Raw genomic sequence first — 24,199 nt, 5'->3', positions numbered from 1 at the left:
CTGAGGTGAGCAGGAAAGGCATTATTATCCCAACTTTACAGCCGCATGGAAGGGATCCTGCAGATCGCAGCCCAGACCCCTCCCTTTATAGAGGCAGAAAGTGAGGCCCAGAAAGGAGAAGCCACTTGCCCAAGGCCACACAGGTAATGAACAGCAGAGCAGGGCAAGAAATGAACTCTTCTGGCTCATGGGTGGTGTTCTCCCTAATACATGATTTGACCCAGGGTGTCCAGACCCCTAGGACTTCCCCTGGAAGTTACCATTTAAAACAAATCTCCTTCACAGTGTTTTTCCCCCAATATCTGTCTTTTCCCTTGTGAAAGTCGGGGGAAGATTAGGCAAGAAACAAGATTGTGCCATGATTCTGACCCTGCTTCCTCTGCTGGGTTATGCGAGGGGAGGAGGAGGATGGAGGGGGCCGTGAGGGACGCGGCAGCAGCTGGCCCTCAGTTCCCGTGGTGCCCTGTGGCCACGTGGTTGGGGGTGCGGCTGACCCGTGTCCTTCTCCTTTTTCATGCCCTCCTCTAGCCCCAGCCTGTGGTTATTGATGACCGCACCACTCCTCTGTGGCCGCAAGAACCCTCTTCAGCAAGAATCCACTTAATCACAATCGCAGGGCAGAAAGAGTGTCTCAGACATTTTTTTAATAACTAGCAGCCAGACAGAAGACTGAAACAAATTGAGTTTTATCAACAGATCTGTCCATTACCCAGAAAATTTCATTACCCCATACACCCCCGTGCCCTCACTCCCTGAGCTTTCTGCCTAAAAGCTATTGACTGAAACATATTAGATTTCCGAAGTCTGGCCTGAGAGGAGTAGAAGGGGAAAACCCCAAATAATCAGAAATGCAAGAGCTCTTGCTGAAGTTTTACTCCCCCTGATAGATTTGGGAAGGATGCCGGAAAAAAAAACAAATTAATTAAGCAAGTACCAGGCTGAGGTCCAGCTTGAAACAAAAGTTTTGTGGATGAGCCATATAAATAAATGTTAAGTGTCTTAAGAGTTAATCAGGGAAAACCCAGCAGAATTTTAACCAGCAACTCAAATGGGGGCTGCTCCATCTAATTCCACGGTGTGCACCAGATCTGGGTAGCAGCTGGGTCTTGGTTCCCAGCAAGGAGAGTGTGTCCTTGCTGTCTAACCCAGTTGAGAAATTCCTCTTCCACTTTGTAATTTGAAATCTTTAATAATTCACTCCCTTCCTTCCTCCGCCTCCCACCCCCCAAATTAGCCATATGTGTGAATGGCCTTCATAACCAACTCATCATGTCAATACCGTACCAGGGAAATTAACTAGTGTCCTTTGGAGTAAGTAGGGAACCATCTTCAGCCCAGTCTTCCTTCCCAGTATGACCCTGAGCATTCAGTGGCTCCCTGTTGCCTTAAAGAAAAAGCTAATTGGGACCCAAGTTATCTCTCCAGTTTCATCTCCAACAACTCCACATCTTATACCATCAGTCGCAGCCAAACTACCTCGGCTTTGGCCTTGGCTACCTTCCCACCTATTTATTCATATTCTCCCCAAACATATGAGGGAGATAATCAGTCAAAAAGATAATTGGTCTCAATGAAATCCCTTTCCTTCCCGAACACAGTGATGCTTCCCTGCCATGCCTGCAACATGGTTCTCTGGGGCACTTTTTTGACCATACGTAGTAATAAGAGAGACCAATCTCATCCATCATCTGTATTGTATATATATCTTATTTCTTCAGCCATACAGTAAAAACAGTGAATTTTCTGAGTGAATGAATGAATGAACGAATGAATTTGCAATTCGCGCTTCGCAGATACTGCATGGCAAGGCAGGAACAGAATGATTTGCTCAAGGCGTCTGCAGTTTAATGTGCCATACACTGAAAAGCACCCTGTCATAACAATCTATTAGTAGCCTAGAGGTTAGCTCATTTAACTGAACAGCTTCATTAGGGGTTGTTAGCACATCAAAGCAGTGTTTATTGAACCTGGAAAAGTGTCAAATTGTGCGGAGGTTCTGCAAACTTCTCCAGAGCTAGGTGATAACATCTGCTTTCTTTTCAGGAGAAAAATAGTTTCCTTTCCCTGAACACATAATATCTTTGTTCCTTCTGTTGACTAAGATGTCAAGCTGCCTTCAGTTATTTAAAGAGACAGAAAGTGTCTTTGTTCCTCAGTGATATTGCCCTCGGATTCTTTTCACTGACGATAAACAGCTTCACTATTGTAAGATGTCTCTGCTGGCTTTAAAAAGGAAACCACTGTCCACCTCCACTCCATTTTTCCGGTTGCTGTCTTTACGTGGAGTTGCTCTGGCTCCTTTAAAGTTGTTTCTCTGGATATCACACTTTAATGTTGATATAAAAGACCCCAGGCTTCGTGTCCCCTACCTCCCCTTTTTTTTTGAGGCTAATAACTCCATTTTGCAAACATGCCATTTAAGCCCCAGCAGTTGGAACCCAAGAATACAGCTGCTTCGCTGAAACAGATAAATGCGGAGGCTGCCCTGGTTACCATGGAGACAAAAGCACACTTCCCAGGATAACAAGGGCCACACCTGGGAGCCTCAGACCCTCGCCCCTTCCCCCTTGCTGAGGCCTTTTGCTTTCTGTTCAAATAGGAGTAGAGAAAGAATAACTTCTACTACTCACTTTTGACTCGGGGGGGGGTCTAAGTGGGGAGCAGAGGTGGGGGGGAAAGCTAATCAAAGACATGTCTGGTCTTTGATGCTGGGGGCCTGCAGGCCCAGGCTCACACCCCAACTCAACCAGCTGCTTGGTGACCATGAACAAATCCCCTTCTCCTCTCTGGGCCGCAGTTTCCCAGCTGTAAACTGAGGGAGCTTCATTAACTGTCTTGGTTTAGTTTGCCCCAGAAGCTGAACTTGAGTCAAGGATTCAAGTGTAAGTAGTTCCTGGAAACTCAGGTCGAGGCGTGTGGAAGTGAGACCCAGGGAAGGAAACCAATACAGGGTGTGCTGTTGAGCATGTCATCACCATGGCAACTGGGGCTCCATCTAGCTGGGGGGTTCTGGGAGACTGAGTTGGAGCACACCTCAGAGTTCTCCTGCCCAAACTGGGGATTAACCCACCACATCTGCATCCCTCTTAATAGAGGGCTGTTTCCAGAAGCGTTCGTTCTCGACCACTTCAGGCTTTGCCCCACAATGGCCCACCGTGCTTGCACATATTGGAAGGAAGCAACCCTCAGTGTCAGGGTGAGTGCTGACAAGACAGAGGGAAGGCCCTGACAACATCTCTATAATCATTGACCTTCAAATCTCCCCCAGCCCTGCCGTTCCTGCAGATACCCTGAGAGCACCTTTCAGTGTATTGATCTGTCAGAATTCAGGGCCCAACCCAAACCTCACCTCCTCCAGGAAGTACCTCCTCCTCACCATCCCAGGGTTGTAAATCTTCCTCTTCTCTCTGAACATCTATTGCCTCTGACATCAGCTAACCTGATCGCACAAGACTCTGGCATTTCACAGCGACGCACCTGACCTTCCTCAAATGGAGAACACTCTTCTTTCCACCATTTGGCTGTCTATCTTCCAGTGCCTGACTAGTGTCCGAGAGCCCAGAAATAACTGAAATAAAGAGTGAGCCAATTAATTCAATTCAGCAAGTGTTGGTTAGGCATCTCAGTATACAGACACTGTCCAAGGAGCAGTAGGGTAACTCAAAGGTAAATAAGATGCCATCGAGACTGTGCAGAATCTCAGAGTCAAAGTTGTCCGAGGTAACAGAATGTGTAAGGATAACCCTTGGAGATCAACAAGTCCAAACTCCTTCCTTCACAAATGGGGAATCACAGGAGAAAACTGACTTGCCTAAGGTCACATAGCTGATGAGTAGTTTTACATGTATTTATTCACAAAGGAAGGTCCTAGGCTTTCTTTTTTTTATCATTTGTGCAAGTTCAGAGACAATCTTCTTTTCCTTTGTCTTTTTTTCCCCACTTTGAAGGAAAATGAAATTTAACGGCTTCTCTTTCTGAAGAGAAGGGGCAAAGAATAAAAATATCAGTTATATAATAGTCATTTGCCTACTCATGCAGCCCTGCCAGAATGCCGTTGGAACAGAAAGATGATTAAGTTGAACACTGCGTGTTTATTCCCCTGCGGTCACCCTAATTGGCTCTGCCACTGTAATTGATTTGACAGGTTATTTTTACTCAGAATGAGCTGGGTTCCTCTGCTGGCTCGTAGATTTGCTATTGTTCTCAAAGTCCAGGATGGCAATGGTCCAGATGCCCAGATATGCAGATTTGGGCTGGTTTCCACTGGAGGATGAGTGGGGGGATCTCCAGCTTAACCTGGGGGGAACTGAGCTCCCAGTGTATGAGTGTGAGAGTGTTTAGGGGGTGCCCGAGGAAGAAATGGGTAGAGAAGCTCAGTGTAATGCTCCAAGGGATCAAATGGAGAGATCTAGGAGAAAACTGAACGTGACGTGCAACGATGTTAAGGACTTAATCGTGAGGGCGGAGGGGTCTTGCAGGGACTGGGGCAGAAGGGTGGGGGATAACTTTTTGCCTATGGAGGCTTCTGTACTTTTTGTCTATCCCCGGCAGCCAGCCCCTCCCACCCCTGCAAACTGCTCCCCAGAGTACAGAGTACAGAGAACCAGCATTCCCTGTTAGCCTGCGGCACTGGCCACCTACACAATCTTCTCCATCTTTGCACATGGCTCAGTGCCTCCCCCTTTGTGCAGGCTGGGAGGGGAGGGTGTGTTGGCAAGTGCTCAGAAACCCGTGGGAGGGCTCCAGGGTGAGATGGGACCCTTGAGGCACCCTGTGGAAACACAGGCCGTGGATTAGGGCCATTTCAGTGACCATGTGTGACCTTGGATATCATTTAAGCTTTGAACCTCAGAGTCCTAATCATCCCTCAACACAGAGTAACCTTAGTCTGTCCCATCCCCTCACTAGTCTGTGATAAGAGTAATCACAAGTGATAATTAATTGCTGAGCACATGCAACACGCCGAGCTCTGGACTAGTACTTCCCAGGCACCATTGCATGTCATCTTTACAATGCGATGGAGAAGGTACTATTATTATTATTCTTCCTTATAGATAGGGAAACCGAGGTTCAGAGAAGGTAAGTAACTCTTTCACGGGCACACAGCTCATAAGCAATGGAACTCAAGCAGCCTGACTCCAGCCCTTGTCTTTTTTTCCCTAATATTTATTTATTTATTTGGTTGCGCCAGGTCTTAGTTGCGGCACGTGGACTCCTTAGTTGTGGCACGTGGGCTCCTTAGTTGTGGCACACGGGCTCCTTAGTTGTGGCATGCAAACTCTGAGCTACGGCATGCATGTGGGATCTAGTTCCCTGACTAGGGATCGAGCCCAGGCCCCCTGCATTGCGAGCACAGAGTCTTATCCACTGCACCACCAGGGAAGTCCCCAGCCCTTGTCCTTTAACACTGTAGTACTCCATTCAGTATTCTATGCCAGAAAAAATAATCTGAATTTTCAATGGCTGAGGAGCTTATTAACGTGAGAATGTTACCATATCCAGCATAGCATAATGGTGTGGCAAGAACATGTGGAAAATGCAGCCCCACCATTCGCTAGTTTTCTAACTCCTGGGGCATCTCTCCATCTCTTCTGTAAAATGGGAATAGCAATAACCATGTCACCTGGCTGCTCTCAGGAGTGTAGGACGGCCCATGGAAGGCACCTAGCACAGGGCCTGGTATACAGTAAGCACCCAATAAATGGCACCTCCTTTCCTCCCTTCTCCTGAATTCAAAAGCTGAGCCAAGAGAACCCCTCCTGGTCCCAACTCCCCTGGAACGGGGCATTTCCTCTGTGCACGTAACTTTGAACAAGGGTGTGGTGTTGCATGCTCTAGAGCAGGGAGTGAGGGATGGCATTGGCCTCACCAAGCCCGCACAGCAGCCCGAGGGGGTCTGAGCCACGTCTGATCCTTGCATCCACACAGCATCCAGGCCGGCGGGAGGAGGCCCACGCTGAACTGGGCTGAGGAAGTGAGGTCACAGCCTCGGACAGCAATTCGGAAGTTGGGAGAGTCCTGCCAGCCCCTGCCAGTCGCGGGGCCTTCCCAGAGCAGTTGTTCCTTGGTTCGGCTGGAATTTCAGGCAGGAGTGTTTAGCAGACGGCGGTGGGGCAAGTGTAAATTCTGGAGGCTGAGGCTACACTTCGCAGAGGAGTTTTCCCCTGTCAGCTTCCAGCCTCGAGCAAGGCCCTTCTGGGAGTGAGAGGTACCTCTCGGGTTGGAACAAAGCCAGGGGGGCCTGGGAAGCAGCTTCTCCCAGGGTCCAGGGGAAAGAGTAGGTGCACCTCTTGTGCCAGGCACTTTACACAGATGTGGCCACTTTATGGTTCCAGCTGGATTCAATATGCAAACAGAGATCAACTTCACTTTTTTTTCCCTGTCCTTTTTAGACTGTTCTCTTTCCTCCCATGCCTAAGTAAAATCTCAGGTCTGGGAGCTTTTCTGGGCCTTCTTATTCTCTAAGAGTTTCATTTTGTTAAATAGAAAATCGAGTCTAGTTTAATATCAAAACTCCAAGCTCTGGTCTAATTAAGGCTTTTCCGCTCCTGTAGCTCAACCCTACTCTAAGGACTGTAAGGTTCAGACGTGGCAGTGGAAGCCATGGCCACTACTTGGCTCTCTTCACTCCACCGCTGTCCCACTGGTCACTGCTTTGGCCCCTGCAGGGCAGGCACTGGGGTGGAGGAGAGGTGAGGGGCAGGAAAGGTCACGCACGACTGGCACCCTGGCATCGCATCCTCTCGCGTGGTACCCTGCTGTGCCCATGCCTCTCTCTCCTCTGCTACTTGCGACCCCCCCCCTCAGCCCTGGGCTTTCAACTGATCAGCGCCCTGTTAGACCCCTTCCCCCTTCTCGGTGAAACCCAGTTGGGGACACCCCAGTTGGGCTGTCCTTGACCTGATAGCACTGGGATGCCCCCTCCCCTGCTCCAGCCTGTCCAGCCAGCTTCTCACCTTTCGATTTCCTAGACAGGTGTGAGACACCATCCCTGTGTCCCCCAAACTCTGGGGTCACATATCAGATTTTCCAAGTGCCCTCTTGAAGCACTACCTCCCTTTGCCTGCATGTCTGGGGAAGACAAGACACACTTGCAACTCTCTTCAAAGAATTTCTCACAACTGTGCTCTTTCCGGTCTACTCTTTGTTACCCTGGAGGTGCTGGCAGAATGTTCCACGGTGTCTTAGTTTGTCCCACACAGATGGCCCAGGCCCTTGCTTTATGATGCGGAGGTTCTTGACACCTGTTGTGTTATTTCAGGGCTTTGGGGTGATGGCTGAGGTAGAGACGGCAAGTGCTCCATTGTAGCACCTTGTTAAGAGAGTTCCCTAGTGTAATGATCGAGATGGGGGCACGCCTGTTTCTTGAGTACTGTGTGCCAGCCACTACATCAAGCAGCTGGGATGCGTTATTTCATAGCAATTCCCATGTTACAAAGGGAGGAATTGAGACTCAGAGAGGTTAAGTGACTATCAAGGTCACAGAGCTGGTCGGTTATGGAGTTAGGATTTGAACCTGGACTCCCAGACCCAAGTTCACAGTGCGGCTCCTCTCCCTGCTGCCCCGCCCTGAGTCCTCTGCTCTAGCCACATCCTCTTTCTCCCCGTCATCTAAACACGTCTGCGCTTTTCTCCCTGTCCAATCTGCACTCCTGGAACGACCCCTGCCCCAGTCATATTCTTTAAGGTCCGGTTAAAGCCCTACCCTCTCCATGAAGCTATTCAAGGTAATTTCTCCCTCCCTGCATAGGAAACACTTCTGAATGTAGTACTTATCCTGAACTGAGTAATTTTCATTCCCGTACACATCTTTATGTTTTGTAAGTTTTTTATTTTTACTTAGTTATTATTTTTGGCTGCACCGTGTGGCATGTGGGATCTTTGTTCCGCAACCAGGGATTGAACCTGTGCCCCCTGCAGTGGAGGCGCAGAGTCTTAACCACTGGACCGCCAGGGAATTCTGTAAGTTTGTAATGTAATTGCTTGCATTAAGTGCACAAGTCTTAAGCGTACAGCTGATGAATTTTACACAGGTGATGCCTGTGTCACCACCACTGAGATCAAGGAACTCAAGAAGTCCCCTCAAACCCCTTCACCGGCAGCACCTCCCCAAAGTCCCACTAGTCTGACCTTTATCACATAGGTTCATTTTGCTGGCCTTTGATCTTCATATGAATGATATACAGTATTTGCTCTCTTATAACTGGTTTTTTTCACTTGTAAGATTCACTTATAAGATTATTGTGTGTACAGGTCAGAATGGCCATCATCAAAAAATCTACAAACAGGGCTTCCCTGGCGGCGCAGTGGTTGAGAGTCCGCCTGCCGATGCAGGGGACACGGGTTCGTGCCCCGGTCCGGGAAGATCCCACGTGCCGCGGAGCGGCTGGGCCCGTGAGCCATGGCCGCTGAGCCTGCGCGTCCGGAGCCTGTGCTCCGCAACGGGAGAGGCCACAACACTGAGAGGCCCGCATACCACAAAAAAAAAAAAAAAAAAAGATTGTAGCCATCCTAATGGGTGTGGAGTGGTATGGCATGCTGTTTTAATTTGCATTTTCCTAATAATTGATGTCGAATATCTTTTATATGCCTAGTGGCCTTTGGATAGCCTCTTTTCTGAAGTGCCTGTGCAAGTTCGATTTTTAATAATTGAATTGTCTTTTTCTTATTGATTTGTAGCAGCTCATTATGAATTTTGGATGTGGTCCTTAGGTATATGTGTTGCAAATATCTTTTCCTCTGTGTTGCTTTTTTTTTTTTTTTTTGGCGGTACGCGGGCCTCTCACTGTCGTGGCCTCTCCCGTCGCGGAGCACAGGCTCCGGACGCGCAGGCTCAGCGGCCACGGCTCACGGGCCCAGCCGCTCCGCGGCACGTGGGATCTTCCCGGACCGGGGCACGAACCCGTGTCCCCTGCATCGGCAGGCGGACTCTCAACCACTGCGCCGCCAGGGAAGCCCCCTCTGTGTTGCTTTTGAATTGCTTTTTAAATTGTGTTGCTTTTCTGTTTCTTGTCATTGTCTCTTTTCATGCACTTCTTAATTTTACTGCAGTCCAGTTTATCAGTTTGTTTATGGCTAGTGCTTTCTTGTGCCCTAAGAAGTCTTTGCCTGCTCCCAGGTCGTGAAGATATTCTCCTAGGTTTTCCTCTAGAAGCTTTATTATTTCCCATGCACATCTTTATATTCTAACTCCATGTATATATGTATCATAAGCAAATATGGTATTGTTTTGTATATTTGTAGGGGTTTTTTTTGTTTTATACAAATAATATATAATAACATAGCATGACACAGTAATATATATAATAACATTCTGCAACTTGCTTTTTGTACTCGACGGTACATTTATGAGATGAATCTTTGTTGACAAGCGTAGCTTTCACTCATTGCCTTTCGCACAAGCGAAGTTAATTACGCTGTATACATATAACGCCATCTGTTTAAAACCCTTTCTCCTTCTGATGAACGTTTGCTTGCCTCCAATGCTCAGCAGCACAAACAAAGCTGCCATGAATCCGCAGGCAGGTGCCTCCTTGTGTGAGAGAGTCTGTGGGGTGCTTCACAGATGAGACTGTGGTTTTAGAGCTGTAGAAACTCAGCACTCTGAGGAGAGGCCTCAGGGCTACTGAGGAGCCGGACTGGGGAGAGAGATGGGTGGGTGGATGGCGGTAGCGGATGCTGGGTAGTCCTGGCTCTGGGCCCCCACCCGTTTCAGCTAGAACAGATTTGCTTTCATGCATTAGGACCCAGGGTTCTGTTTAACGCTTGGTTTGAAAAATGGGTTCTGCTTTAAAAAACAAAAATAGCGTGAAAACACGTAACTGAGTGAAGGCATTGTTCACAAAGTGTTACAGGTACCATTGGACTGTGTCAACTGCGAGGAGGTGATTAGCTCCCCCTTCAGCCAAGCCAGTCTGCTACTTTGCTCTGCACTGTTCATTAACTCTTCCCGTGCAGGCCTCCCTTTTCTTCTCTCCAGGTAGACTCTATTTCTGTATCCTCGGTGTCCAATTCAGTAAACATTTGTTGACGGATTAACTGATGGATAAACTTTTGAATAACCTGGTACCATTGTTATCTCATATCTGTACGTTTTGCAGTTCATAAACAAACCACTTTTATTTTTAAAAATTTTTTATTTTATATTGGAGTAGAGTTGCTTTACAATGTTGTGTTAGTTTCAGGCGTACAGCAAAGTGATTCGGTTATACATATATCCATTCTTTTTCAGATTCTTTTCTCGTATAGGACAAACCACTTTTATATCTGTCTTTCCCTTCAGATCAGCCTAGTCAGAGCTTTGAGGCTTACACAGTGGAGGAATGACTATTCCCACTTCACAGAGGTGAATATTGAGGCTCAGGGAGGTGAAGAGGCTTGAGGTTACGTGATTGGTAGGTGGCAGGTTCAGGACTTGGACCCAGGCCTTTGAATCCTGGCACTGGGCCCATTCCACTGGTGTGTGTGGCCTGAAAACACAGCCTTAATCCAGACATCAATTAATAAGTAACCTGTGCGTTACCCTCTGTAGTTTACAAGCGCTCTCCACACCCTTCTGTGGGGTGGATGCAACCTATCTCTCTTCAAAGAGGGGGAAACTAGTGCTCAGAGGGTGGAGGTGTCTCACGCAAGGCCACACACTGTGAAGTGACTGAGCTGCATTCAATGTCCAGCTCCATTTCCCCAGCCCACTCTACTCCTTCCCTCACCTTTACTCCCTAATGCAGGGCCTGGGGGCATCTGGGGACAGTCCGGCTTCTCAGCAGCCCTCCAAGTCCAGCCTCCAGCAGCCTAAGGCCTCACCCTCCCTGGCAGGCCCAGGAAACAGGGTTGGCTCTGAACTGCTGAGCATCCCCTCCCATGAGGCCTGGGGTTGTTTTTCTTATCTAAATAAACTCTGCACAAACATGGTCACATTACTCATGAGTAAGTTATTTGCGATAGCATAGCCCAGAAACGGGGAAATTAGTTCACACTGGAACCATGTCTTAACCTGGTGAAATGAATGGGGAAGAGGAGTTTTAGACCCAGGTCAGTGAAATCTAAAACCTACTCTTCAGAGCACTCACCCTACCCTCCACCTCGAGTCTGGGGAACACTCTTGCCCCTGGTCCTACTCCCCGTGGGCCCCATGGAGGACAGACAGAATCCATCTGTGCCCGGGACAGAGGGCGAGTGAGCTCCAAGGGCCCAGGACCCTGTCTCCCGTGGACTCCACCTCTTCCCACCAGCTTCTTAAGGGAAGAGGAAGACACACCCACGGGGGAGGGAAGCTCTGCTTTATCCTCAGGCCTTTTGTAAAATGGGTGCTAGAATCAACACCTGGTTTAACTAAATTCCTTCAGCCTCTGGGGTTGGCTCTTTCACAGGAAAGCCCTGGGATCAGGGGAGGGAGGGGCTTAGGAGCTGTTATGTAAATGAGGATACAGTGCCTGGCAAAGCATCCTTGTTGTTACGACTGTCCCAGGTACTAAGGTGTGGGAAAGAGAGAAGATGCTAAAAGTGGTGTATCTTGGCCTACCACCACGGAGCTTTTCAAAGGTGTTCACATCTACGCTCTCAGGTGTGTTTATGGCCTCATCTTACAGGCGAGGGCCTGACTCGCAGAGAAGCTCTGTGATGTGCTCGAGGTAGCAATGGGGAATGGATCATAAACCACGGACAATGGGGTTTGCATTTGCAAAGGACTCTTGGACATAAGATCTTAACGGAATTCCTGGCAGAGCTGGGAAAAGAACCTTAGTCCCTGACTCCTCGTTCAGCAGATCCTGGTTTCAGCAGAATGTTTCTCAGATGCCGCCTCTAGTCCCAGACGTGATTATGTTGGTCCCAAGTAAGATGGGAACTACATTTGGCTTCTGTCCAGGACTCTGGAACTGTGGTGCCCAGGCTGTGTGGTCACAGGGAACCCTTGCTTCTCTTCACCAGCTTTAGGACAATGGGATGGAGCTTGGAGAGGCTGGGTTTATTGCATCGTGCAGGCCTTGTCCTGGGGGCCTCTTCTGATCATCTTGCACAAGGACTGGGCTGGGACAAGACCCTGAGATGCCCTGAGAGATTCAGCCTCCTCATACGAAATTCAAACAAATACCTGATAATGTGTCTAAACCTGATGATGTGCCTCCCATCCATATGTGCTGGACTCAAATAGCTCCTTTCTAGAGATTCTGATTGCAAAAATCCTATATGGATGCAAGGAAGTTGAACTTTTCTCCTTGGCTGGGAGAGGGGCAGGAGGGGGAGGGGGCTTTGCGGTTGGCCTAAGCGCCTTCTTGCTGTGCTTCTTGTGTCCCCCGATCTACCAAGGGGGCCTTGCACGTAGTGGGTGCTCAGCCCCCATCTTCTAAATTGGGTGAGGTGTGCCCCCTTCCCAGAAGAGGATTGTGTCTGAGCAGTACTGTGTGAGGTGTGGGCAGGGAGTCCGTGCCAGCCCAGCATGGGTGTGTGTGCGTGCGTCCACACGGAGGGGGCGTGGGGGGAGAATATGTGTGGCCTCAGCAACCTTCCTTAGTTCCAGCTTAAAGGGACAGCGAAATGAAAACGTGTTATTCCCTCTCCTAATTAACATCCAAGTTTGGGATTTCCAGACCTGCCCAGGTGTGGACCGACCCCTGACGCTGACTGTCTCTTGTGGACAAGTCTCCCACAGAAGGATCAACTCCTAGCGCTGAACGGAATGGGATAGAATGCTGAGCCTGGAAGCCACATCTTCGCAGAAGATGCAGTTCCACAAGGGGATTTTAGAGTTTCCTGACACAACCCCAGGTAGATGCATCGTATGGGTAATGCTTTCCTGCTTAAAACTGCCCTGGATCTGCTTAAAAACTAAAATCGGAGACAAAAATGCACTTAATGAAGGTGTAACACACCACAAAACCATGGCCAGTGGGGTTTGAGTTTGAGGGGAAGTGTATAATTGTGTGTGTTTTAGACATTAAGTTAAGGTAACATGGCCTCACTTGGAAAAATCTGAGGGGAGGAGGGAGAGAACTGTGAAAATATGAGTCCATGCTGGCTGGGAGTTCAACTCCACCCTCGCCAGCTAAGCTTACGCGTTGTTAGTGCCTGCGTACGTTCATTTTTTTTCATTCATTCAATCAAATATTTATAGCGAGGCTGCTTCGTCCTGGACACTTGGTGACACATCCGTTAATTAGACAGATGAGCGCTGCTCTGTGTATGTGGGAACGGCACTTGTACTTTCTGGCTCCCGAATTAAGCTGCATGCTACCCAAGGGCAGGAGGCCAGGCTCTCCCTCCCTGGGCATTTCTTCTACCCATTGCCCTGAACAAGGGTGCCTACAGTGGAAGTTCAGGCACCGGGCCCAACAGGCTCACAAGTGCACACCCTTTCCTTCTACCACCCCCACTCCTAGAACTCTCTCCTGGGCCTCCTGGGTGGCCGTGGCAGGAAGGGGCCCTGAGAATTTAGCTATCGATTGAAGCTGACAAGAACTCGAGGTGTTTTCCTCCCACAGTCATTTGCATCTAGTTAGGGGATTCCCAGAGATCAGAGGATGTGTCTCTATCAGTGAATTCGAAGGTTGGAGCTAGAAGAGGCACAGAGGCAGGCAGGCTCCAGCTAGAGGAATGACAGCTCCTGGCAGAGTTTAAAGAAGAATTCCAAGGCAGGAAAGAACTCAAAAGCCATTCGTAACGTCTGCCATGGGTCAGGCAAAGGAGGGTATTTGAGTCTTGTATTTATAATACCCAAGGCCAATCCGATCCCTTCATTTTACAGATGAGGAAACTGAGACTGGGGCTGTAAATAATGTGCAAAGGTAGAGCAGGTCCATTGATAGAACCAGACCCTTCACCCTCCCCATCCCCTCCCCAGTGGCAGTCTAGTCAGTCAATTCTCCTGCCACTTAACCAGGCTTCAAGCACTTCAGAGAAGATTTCTCCCCAAGTCACAGCCATTCTCTTCATCTGTGGGTGAGGTCAGTCCAGATGAAGGGCTGTGGTGTATCATCATGCACCCTGCTCCTATGTTTCTTTTGGTCCCCGTCATTTCCTCGTAATTGTTTGAGGGCAGTAAAATATAGTGCAACAGAAGCTGAGTCCATACCGGAAATAGCAAGATTGTGGTCCAGGTTGCCTGGATTTTAGCAGCTGGCACCTCAAACCGATCTCCATGTAAATCCTTACATGCATACCCTACAGATTGGCTTTCTGACATCCCCTAACCCAGTGGCCAAAGAAGCACGGGGCTGAGAGCCTGCGGTGTAAGTCAGGATACCATGCTTTAGTTATGAGACTGTGGGAACATCACTTAATCTTTATGGGCCTCGGCTTCCTAATTATTAATTCAGTTCATCACCAGACATTTATTAAGTACCTTCAGTGGGCTCAGGCACAGGTGTTGCAGAGAGAAAAATATGACAAGGTCTTGGACTTTCAAGGGCTTAAAATCTACTATAATGAATCAGGTAATTAAGCAGATAAATGCCCTAATGGGTCCTACGTATCAGCGTAGAGGTCTGAACAGGATAGTCAGAGAAGGGAAGACTTCACGAAGTGGGTGATGCCTGAACCCAGTCTTGGATGGGAGGAGTGTTCATCTAGTTGAAGGGGTGAGATGTGGAGATTGAAGGGATAGCGAGGACACCAAAGGCCAGAAGGAGTGGTATGAGCAAAGACACAGTGGCATGAAAAGAGCCAGGGATATTTGTGATGTGCCTGGAGAGAGGATGTGATATGGGCACAGCAAGAGGGCTGAGGCCAGAGATAGGCTGGGTCCCATCACTCAGAGCCTTCACTCTGTATGAAGGACTGTGGACTCTATTCTCTAGGCCTGTGCTGTCCAACAGCATAGCCACTGGCCACATGTGGCTGCTGAGCATTTGAAACGTGGCCAGTCCAAATTGAGATGTAAGCGTAAAGCGCACAACAGATTTCAAAGACTTTGCACACACCCAAAAGTAGAGATAGTTTTTATATTGATTACATGTTAAAATGATAATATACTGGATATGTTGGGTTAAATCAAATATATTAACTTCACCTGTTCCTTTTTCCTTTTTTTTTCTAACATAGCCTCAAGAACATTTAAGATTACATAGGTCACTCTCATATATTTCTATTGGACAGCACTGCTGTAGACAATTGAAAGCATGTTTTACAAATCATTGAAAGTATTTTTTACAAAGCAGGGAGATGTAGATGCGATTTTTGCTTTTAGAATGCTCACTCTGGCTGCAAGTAGAGAAGGAAGGCAATTAGAAAATTATTGTAATAATTGGTGGTGAGCAGTGATAGGGGCCTGGATTAAGGTGAAGGCTGGGAGATGGGAGGCAGATTCTATACGCTTTGGTGGCAGATTGGATGTAGGGGAGAAAGAAGGGAGGAGTTTCCAGGTTACTAGTTGGGTGACTGGAGACAATGGTGATGCCCCTGAGGATGGAGGACTGAGAAGGAGGTTCATGGAGGAAGCTGATGTGCTCAGTTCTGAACGTGAACTTGAGATGACTGTGGGCCTCTAATTCCAGGGGACAGTTTGAGACCAGAGCTCAGGAGAGGGGTTTGGGCCAGATACTCAGATTTGGGAGTCAGTTTATAAAGGTTAGGTGAGACTCAGGGTGAATAAGATCACCCGGGGAGAGGATGTAAAAGGAAAGAAGCAAGTACCTGGCCCTGGGGAACACCAATACCTGTGGGAGGGCAGGGGAAGAAGACCGAAAAATGCATCCTTGTACTGCCTGCCAACAACATCACCCTGTGATTCCTCACCTATGACTCCTCTGCTCCATACTGAGAGGTCTTTCAGAAGAGACCCTTTTTCATGTGTTGATTTCAGAAGGAAACAAACAAACAAAGCCATAGCTAAAGCTGAATGGAGCTATTGATGACTAAGTAAGACAGACGATAAGAAAAATTCTGCCCCAGGTGCATTCTCGCTGTATAAAGCTGGTGTGGTGAGGATAAGCTGGTACAATGGCTTTTCAGGGACCATTCAGTAACAGCATCAGAAGTAGCCATTCTCCTTCCAGGGACTTATTCTAAGAAAATAATCAGAGATGTACACAGATGCATACGTACAAAAATGTTTAAAGCAGCACTTCTTACAATGCCAAATAACATGGAGAGCCACCTAAAGGTCCAATTGTGGGAAACTGGCTTCATGAATTAGGATAGATCCATGTGGCAGAATGTTCCACATTCAAAATAATGGAGTAAATGTATATTTCTTGACATAGAAGGATGTTCATGATATGTTTCATGAAAAAATTAGGGGACTGCAGTGTGATTATCTCTAGTGAGTGGTTGTTTGTCTTCATCATGGTTAAGAGCAAGTGCCCGGCTTGTCTGAGCAAGGTTACTCACTCACGTCACCTCACCATGCCTCAGTGTCCTCTTGGAAAGGGGACGATAATAACACCAACCATAGGCAGTGGTAGAAACTAAATTAGTTAATCTCATCCACGTAAAGCACTGAGAACAGGGCCTAGCACTTGTGAGACGTTCAATAGGTGTTAGCCTTTATTATTATTATTTTTTAAATTAAATTAAATTTATTTTTGGCTGTGTTGGGTCTTCGTTGCGGTGCACAGGCTTCTCATCGCGGTGGCTTCTCTTGTTGTGGAGTATGGGCTCTAGGCACGTGGGCTTCAGTAGTTGTGGCACGCGGGCTTAGTAGTTATGGCTCATGGGCTCTGGAGCGCAGGCTCAGTAGTTGTGGCGCATGGGCTTAGTTGCTCTGCGGCATGTGGGATCTTCCCAGACCAGGGATCAAACCCGTGTCCCCTGCATTGGCAGGCGGATTCTTAACCACCGTGCCACCAGGGAAGCCCTTTATTATTAGTTTTAAAGACATCTTTATTGAGCTATAATTCACGTACCATACAATTCACCCGCTTAAAAATGTACAAGTCAATGGGGTTTAGTATATTGAAAGAGCTGTGCAACCGTCACCCCAGTCAACGTTAGAACATTTTCATTCCCCCAGAAAGAAACTCTGTACCCACCGGAAGTCACTCCCACCCCACCCCTCCACCAGACACCCCAGCAACCAGTAATCTACTTTCTGCCTCTATAGGTTGGCCTATTCTGGGCATTTCATAGAAATAGAATCCTGTAACGTGGTTCTTTTAAACAACAACAGTCCAACTCATCTCTCTTTTAGCTGGTGTCCCTCCCTTTGGTCAGATTGAATCGCTTGGGAGAGGGACAGCTTTACCCCATTCCTGTGACTTTCGTTTCATTCCTTCAAAGTCTGAGTCAACCCCAGGAGGTTTGTTTCCAGATGCTGGGTTGTGTCTAAGGGACAGAGTACTCTAGTCACGTGTGTTGTTTCGAGCAGTGAGGACTTTTCTTCTCTTTTCACATGCGCGGTGTTTGACTACACAGAGGCCCTAACAGCCCTCCCACCCCATACCCCGCCCACCGCCCTAAGCATCAGAACCCCTCTCAGACCTGACCAGATAGTCCAAGCCACCCCTGCCTCATTCCCCTCCACCCTCCAGAATCCACATTCCTTACCCCGGAGAGACCTAACTCTACTTTCGCCCTACACCTTGCTGTCTTTCTTCAAAATCTTTGTTTAAATTGAGGTACGACTTTGATATAGTATATTCCATTCACTTCTAGTGTAAAAATAACTTGCAATATATTAAAAGTAATACAATCTCACTGCCTTTCTAGAGCTATATTTTTATTTCAACACACCACTCCTTGGTGTTTGTCCATGTGCACATGTGCTTTTAAAAATAAATGCAATTATAATGAACCAACAATTTGCCAACAACTATTTTTTTTTAGGGCCACATTGTAAATTGAACACTGGGCCGAGGGAGATCCTGGGTCTGAGCCAAGGCCACATTTGTGACTCTTATTATCCCAGAAAATAGGAAAGAGCAAATAAAGTGACCTCTACAAACGTAACATAGGTACAAGGTGCAAAGACGAAGACATAAAAACACATGAACCGAGGGAGAAAATTCACACAACGTGTATCCATTTCTCTTAAACATATGGGGCTGGACTCTGAAATAATGTCATCTGAACAAGACAGATCTCAGAGGCATGGGCAGACAGAGACATCTAACACACACACACACACACACACACACACACACACACACCCCTGAATCTCAACAACACCTATGTACACAGAGAGAGTGACCAACACACCAGGACATACACAGATGGTATAATCAAGCATACATGCACTCACACACACAACTCTACACCTACCAGGATCCTCTCCTGGTCCCTGACTCCCAGGCCTGCAATTTCTGAACGCTGGGAAGGAGCTCCTGCAGAAGAACTCAAAATAGCTCTGTGAACCCTGCCCTGGGCTCCAACCGCCTGCCCACAGGCCCATCCTGTCCTCCCCCGCAGCCCTGGCCCCGTGCCTTGGTCTGCACACAGCGGCGGTTGGCTATGCCTACCCCCAAGTCCAATCCCCTGCCCCAAATCTCCTCGAGTCAGAACTGGTCTCTCGCCTTACCTTCCTTGGACAGTATCTGCACCCGGCTCCTTCTGTCCCAGCCCCCTTCTCCCAGGGACGGTCTGTAATCAACCCCAGGAACCTGCTGGGCTGGCAGTCAGGGGTCAGCCGTCCAGTTTGGACAACAGCAACTTAAATTCCTGAGTCTCTGGTCCCTCCTCTGCGAAGCAGCAACCATAGCAACCATCTTTTGGGGACTGAGAACTTCAAACAAGACCCTATCCTTGAAGTCCTGGCCCAGAGCCTGGCATAGAGCAGACCTGCAAAGGGTAGTGTTCCCCCAGCCCTCAGTTCCCTAAGCTGTCAGGTGGGGGCAGTGTCTGAGCCTGCATGGTCCTAGGGGTGGCCCTGAGGCAGGCGTTTTAAATGATTTTGACGGGGTTCTCCAAATATGAGATGTCACCATCACTGGGTTGGAAGGTACTAGAAACCAAAGGCTCTGTCTTTTGAGCAAACTAGAGAGTAGTTAGTATATTGACTACCACGTGCTGAGCACGGTGTACTATTGCAGCCCTGCAGCGGAGGGTGAGGTTAACATACTCCTCAGTACCACGCAGTACTTCATCATTACAGGTTCACAGATCCATTTATTTATTCTCCCCCTTTAGCCTCCTCTCCAATTCCCATATGCCCACCCTCAAACACTTATTTTGTTGTGTTCAATGTATGTTTTTTCTCTCTCTCTCTTTATTTTTTATTGTGATAAAATACAGATAACATAAAATTTATCATTTTAACCATCTTTAAGTGTACAGTTCTGTGGCGTTAAGTACATTCACGTGGTTGTACATTCATCACCACCATCCATCTCCAGAATTTTTTCATCTTCCCCATCTCAATCCCCATACCCATTAAACACTTACTTCCCCTCCTTCCCTCCCCCCAGTCCCTGGCAAGCACCGTTCTACTTTTTGTCTCAATGAATTTGACAGTTCTAGGTACCTCACGTAAATGGAATCATATGGTATTTGTCCTTTTGTGACTAGCTTATTTCAGTTTGCACAAGGTCTTCAAGTTTCATCCATGTTGTAGCATATGACAGGATCTCCTTCCTTGTTAAGGCTGAATAACATTCTATAATATTCTACAGTACGTATATACTGTATTTTGCTTATGCATTCATCCATCAGTAGACACTAGAGTTACTTCCACCTCTTGGCTATCAAGAATAACGCTGCTCGGCTTCCCTGGTGGCGCAGTGGTTGAGAGTCCGCCTGCCGATGCAGGGGACACGGGTTCATGCCCTGGTCTGGGAAGATCCCATATGCCGCGGAGCGGCTGGGCCTGTGAGCCATGGCCACTGAGCCTGCGCGTCCGGAGCCTGTGCTCCGCAACGGGAGAGGCCACAACAGTGAGAGGCCCCCGTACACGAAAAAAAACCAAAACAAAACAAACAACAACAAAAAAGAATAACGCTGCTGTGAACATGGCTGTATAAATACCTGAGTCCCTGCTTTCACTTCTTTAGGGTATATGCCCGGAAATGGAATGATTAGATCAAGTGTTAATTCCATGTTTAATTTTTTTGAGGAACCGCCATACCATTTTCACGGGACTGCACCGTTTTACATTCCCACCAGCAATGCCCAAGGGTCCCAATTTCTCCGCATCTTCACCAACACTTGCTATTTTCTCTTTTTTTGATAATATCCATCCTAATGCGTGTGAGGTGATTCAATATTTATCTTGTTTGTCTGACTTCTTTCAAAATGTATACAGTTGTTTTGTGTCTATGTAATTTTTTACATAAGTAGCATTGTGTTATTTGTTTCATTCTGTGTGTTACTGTCTTCACCTAGAACTGTTTTTAAGGTCCAACCATTTGTCTCATGTACGCAGAACACATTGCTTCTAACTTGTGCATAGTACTCTATGCTGAGCACCAGCCATGTGTATTGAAAATGTTCTGTGGGCTTTTAGAAAGCTCTCTACGTGGTTATTTGAGTCCTTACAGCAATCCTAAGAGGTAGATGTTATTACTCCCATTATATGGATGAGGAAACTGACGCACAGAGTTAAGGGACTTGCTTGAAGTCACACAGCTGGAAACGGGAGACTGGACATTTTAACTCAAGTCCGTCTGGTGCCACAGGAGAGCTCACGTGTGTAAAGTTCTAGAAAGGGCTTAAAAATGGGGGCTGACTGCAGACAGAGGCTCTCTCTCGGATGAGGGCACTTTGATGAAAGTTCTAGTCCTGACTAGATCCTGACTTATCTGCAGGTTGTGAATGCCCTCCCTTCACCAGATATCACTTTCTGTTTGTGTAAAATGAAGACAGAACAATTTTCTTGCTCTTTCTAGATTCACCACTTATTGATTATTTATTTATTTATTTATTTTAATAGATCTTTATTGGAGTATAATTGCTTCACTCACTTATTGATTAAACACCCTTTAGCTACTGGAAAAATCATCAGAATTGAGGGCAGGTGTTTGTTTCTTTCCAGTGTTCCACCTGGGAGCCACTCCAAATACATGAAAACCTTTTGGCAAATCCGCTTGTGAGGCTCCTCCCCCATAGGACTAACTATTTCCAGGAAAACAGAGGCTCTGCCTCTGGCCCTATCCCACCTCTCTTGAACTTTGCACTTACCGTGATGAAAAATTAACCGGGCTAACATTTCCCTTCCAAGGACAACCTCTGCAGAAGCCAGCCTGGCTGGGCCCCAGGAGACCAGGCACCAGAACAGAGTTTCTATCCATCTGGAGCCACCCACCCACTCACTGCCCAAAGTCAAGGGAACATGTGGGGTCCTCGTGGCACCCGGAGGAATCTAATCCTTAGCCCTCCTCACTGCTTTGTGAAACTGGGCTGATTTCCCCAACTCTTCTTGTGGAGAAACGGAGGCCAGGGAAGAAAGAACCAGCCCAGAAACGGTGCTTGCTGGCTTCATAACATGGGTCCAGCGCTGTTTTCTGCACGTACAGCTGTCCCTGTCCCATGATATGAAGGAAGCGCAGGAAAGCATGTTTCAGCCACACTAGCTGCTGACAAGTTACTGCCTCCCCTCAGGAAAATGAGAGGGCTGAACCTGGGGCCCTTTCCATGTCACAATTCAGAGGCTTAGGGACACGCTAGGTCCTTCCACTACATGCAATCCTCAGATCTCTCTTGGGCTCCTTACCTCCACAGCACACATTGCACTTCACCATACATGGCTTCTGCCTGTGTAAAATGAGGGCCTTGCACCGAAGGGGAACAATTTTAATGCTCTTTCTACGTTCGTAGTTGTGTGCTTCATTCTTACAGCTGAGAGAATAGACGCTCAGTGGGGAGAAGGGATGAAGAGAGCCAGGATCGAAAGCCAGGTCAGTCATTGATGAAGCTTGAGGTCCTTTAGCTCGATCTGACTGCCTCTCAACAGTGGGACCTGCCTCATTCGATGTTCAGGTTAAAATGAATGTTTTACTGGGATGACGGCAAGGGCCCCTTTCATGCGGGCACACACCTCCTACCCCTTGGTGCTTCTCTGGGCCGTGCGCTCCTGAGGTTAGGGACCTTCATCTTTCATTTCAGCATCCCAGAAATGAGTAGGATGGCAACACGGAGGTACTGCGTAGATGTGCACGTCTAACCGAAACCTGCTACCCCCCCCGCACGACTCTCCATGGCACTAATGGTGGCCCCAAGGTGTGGTTCTATTCCTTTACAGCACTCGACTGTTTGCAAAGCTTTCCACGTTGTATTCCCACAACCACTCTAGGAGACTGAGAGGAAAGCTATCTCTAGCTCCATTTTACAGGTGAGCAAACATTTCTTCTAGTATCACAATAGTGCACCTGTGTAAAGAACTTTTGTTTTGCAAAGAGCTCCATCTGTGGTGTCACCTTCACCCTCCACGACTTTATAAGGCAGCTAGCTGGGTGCAGTGGCAAGAATGTGGACTGAGGCCTCCCAAAGCATGGGGATCAGATCCCAGCTCTGCTGCTAGGGCTCTCGAGTACTTATTATAATCTCTGTGCCTCAGGTGCTTTATCTGTAAATGGGAGACATAGGGACATCTACCCCAAGAGCCATTGTGAAGGTGAAACCAGCGGACAGCACTCAGGCTACCTGGAATGAAGAAAGCCATCAATAAATGTTGATCGCCTTCCTCCTTTCTCTTTTTTGATGAGGGCTGGCAGGAAGGGAGTGAAACCAGATTACAGTGGCTGCTGGTTAGCCCGAGGACCAGCCAGGAACGGGAACCAGGTCATTAAGCCCCAGCTGGGGTTCAGGGATTCTCCTTTAAGGTCCAGGCAGGTGGGGAGTTAGAAGGAGGGGAGGGCGAGAAGCCCAGCGCTCAGCCCCAGCAGCTGACAGGCTTGTGAGAGGCCATTCTCTCCTACCAGGCAGGAACCCCTGCAGCTTCTGGGCTGACTGTGGATTAGGCCACACCTCACAGGGCTTTGTAACTCCCCACCCGCTAGAGGGTTTGCAGATAACTTCTTTCTCACCACGGGAGTTTCCTGCTGTTAAAAACAAACAAAGCCTAGAGGCCTGGTAGGGGGAGGGGCGGCAGGAGAAAGGCCCTGGGGGCCTGGGGTAACTCCTGAAAGCAGCTGAGTGAGGGGTTTGTGGGCAGATGCCCCTGAAGTGTGCTGGTAGGGAGAGAAACCCCAGAGCTCCCCCAATATCCCGGTGTTCCTTTGCTTCCCACCAAAACTAATTTGGAATACGTAAGGTTCCCCAATACTGCCCTTTTGCCCCACTTTTTGCGAGTTTACAGCTTTGAAAACAAAGCTCTCTCTCCTATTTATTGGGTGTCGAATTTCGGATCTTTCTTTATCATAAGATTCCAACACCCGGTAATGAAACCTTTCCTCCAAAGATAAGTTCTAAAGCGCCCCCATTCATTTCTTCCTGAACTCAACAGATGTCTTTGAGGCCCATTTTCTGCCGGGCACTTGGTTCCCAAGGCCCAGGGGACCCCCTGGCTCCAGCTATTATCCAGGGAGTCACTGGGGTCCCCAAATCTCCACTTCTGAGAGCCTCTCACTAATCCCTCTTTCGCACGGTCTCGGGGCTCTAAGCCGGTATTATCTCACCGGTGCGAGAATAAAAACAGCCCTAGAGTCACCGGCGCCGCCAAGGCCCCTGACCGGGATCGGCGCGCCCGCGTCTCGGTGCGCGCCCCAACTTCCTGGGCCTAAGCCTTCCGCGCGCCCTCTCTCGGACCGGGGTCCTCCCGGGGGTGCACCGCCAGCCTGCGGCCGGACGGCGCTCGTTCGTGCGAGTCTAACGCTCTCGGGCCCGCCACTCCAACTGAGCTTCCTGAGTGTGGGTTCCGAGAGCAGACGCCACGGCCCGAGCCCGGCCCTCCAGCCTGGGGCCCCTCTCGCCGCTCCTTTCCCACGACTTCCTCCTGGCGCCCGCCGGACTTCAGGTCGGGGCCGCGCGGGGTCCTGCGCGCTCCAGCCCGGGCCGCCGCTGTCCCCGGACGCCCACGTGGGCGTGCTCCGCTCCGGGCGGGGGAAGGCCGGGCGCCCTCCCGGAGGCGGGGGGCGGGCAGGGCGCCCGCGGGAGGAGGCGGCAGGGCGCGGGGGAGAAGGCGGGGAGCCCCGGCGGCAAGGGGGCGGTGACAGCGCTTGGAAAGGAGGCTGCACGCGGATTTGCATGAAACACAGACTGGCAGCGGGCGGGAGCGGGAGCGCGGCGCAAACCCGGGGCCGGCCCAGCGAGCGAGCGAGCGAGCGAGCCGGGAAGGAGGAGGGCAGCGGGAGGCGAGGCTACCGAGGCGGAGGGATCTGCGCATCAAAGGGAGCGAGGC

This window comes from Phocoena sinus, chromosome 2 (genome assembly GCF_008692025.1).
Source record: "Phocoena sinus isolate mPhoSin1 chromosome 2, mPhoSin1.pri, whole genome shotgun sequence".
Classification (NCBI taxonomy): domain Eukaryota; kingdom Metazoa; phylum Chordata; class Mammalia; order Artiodactyla; family Phocoenidae; genus Phocoena; species Phocoena sinus.
The sequence above is the reverse complement of the archived record's forward strand: the minus strand, read 5'-3'. Positions refer to the sequence as shown.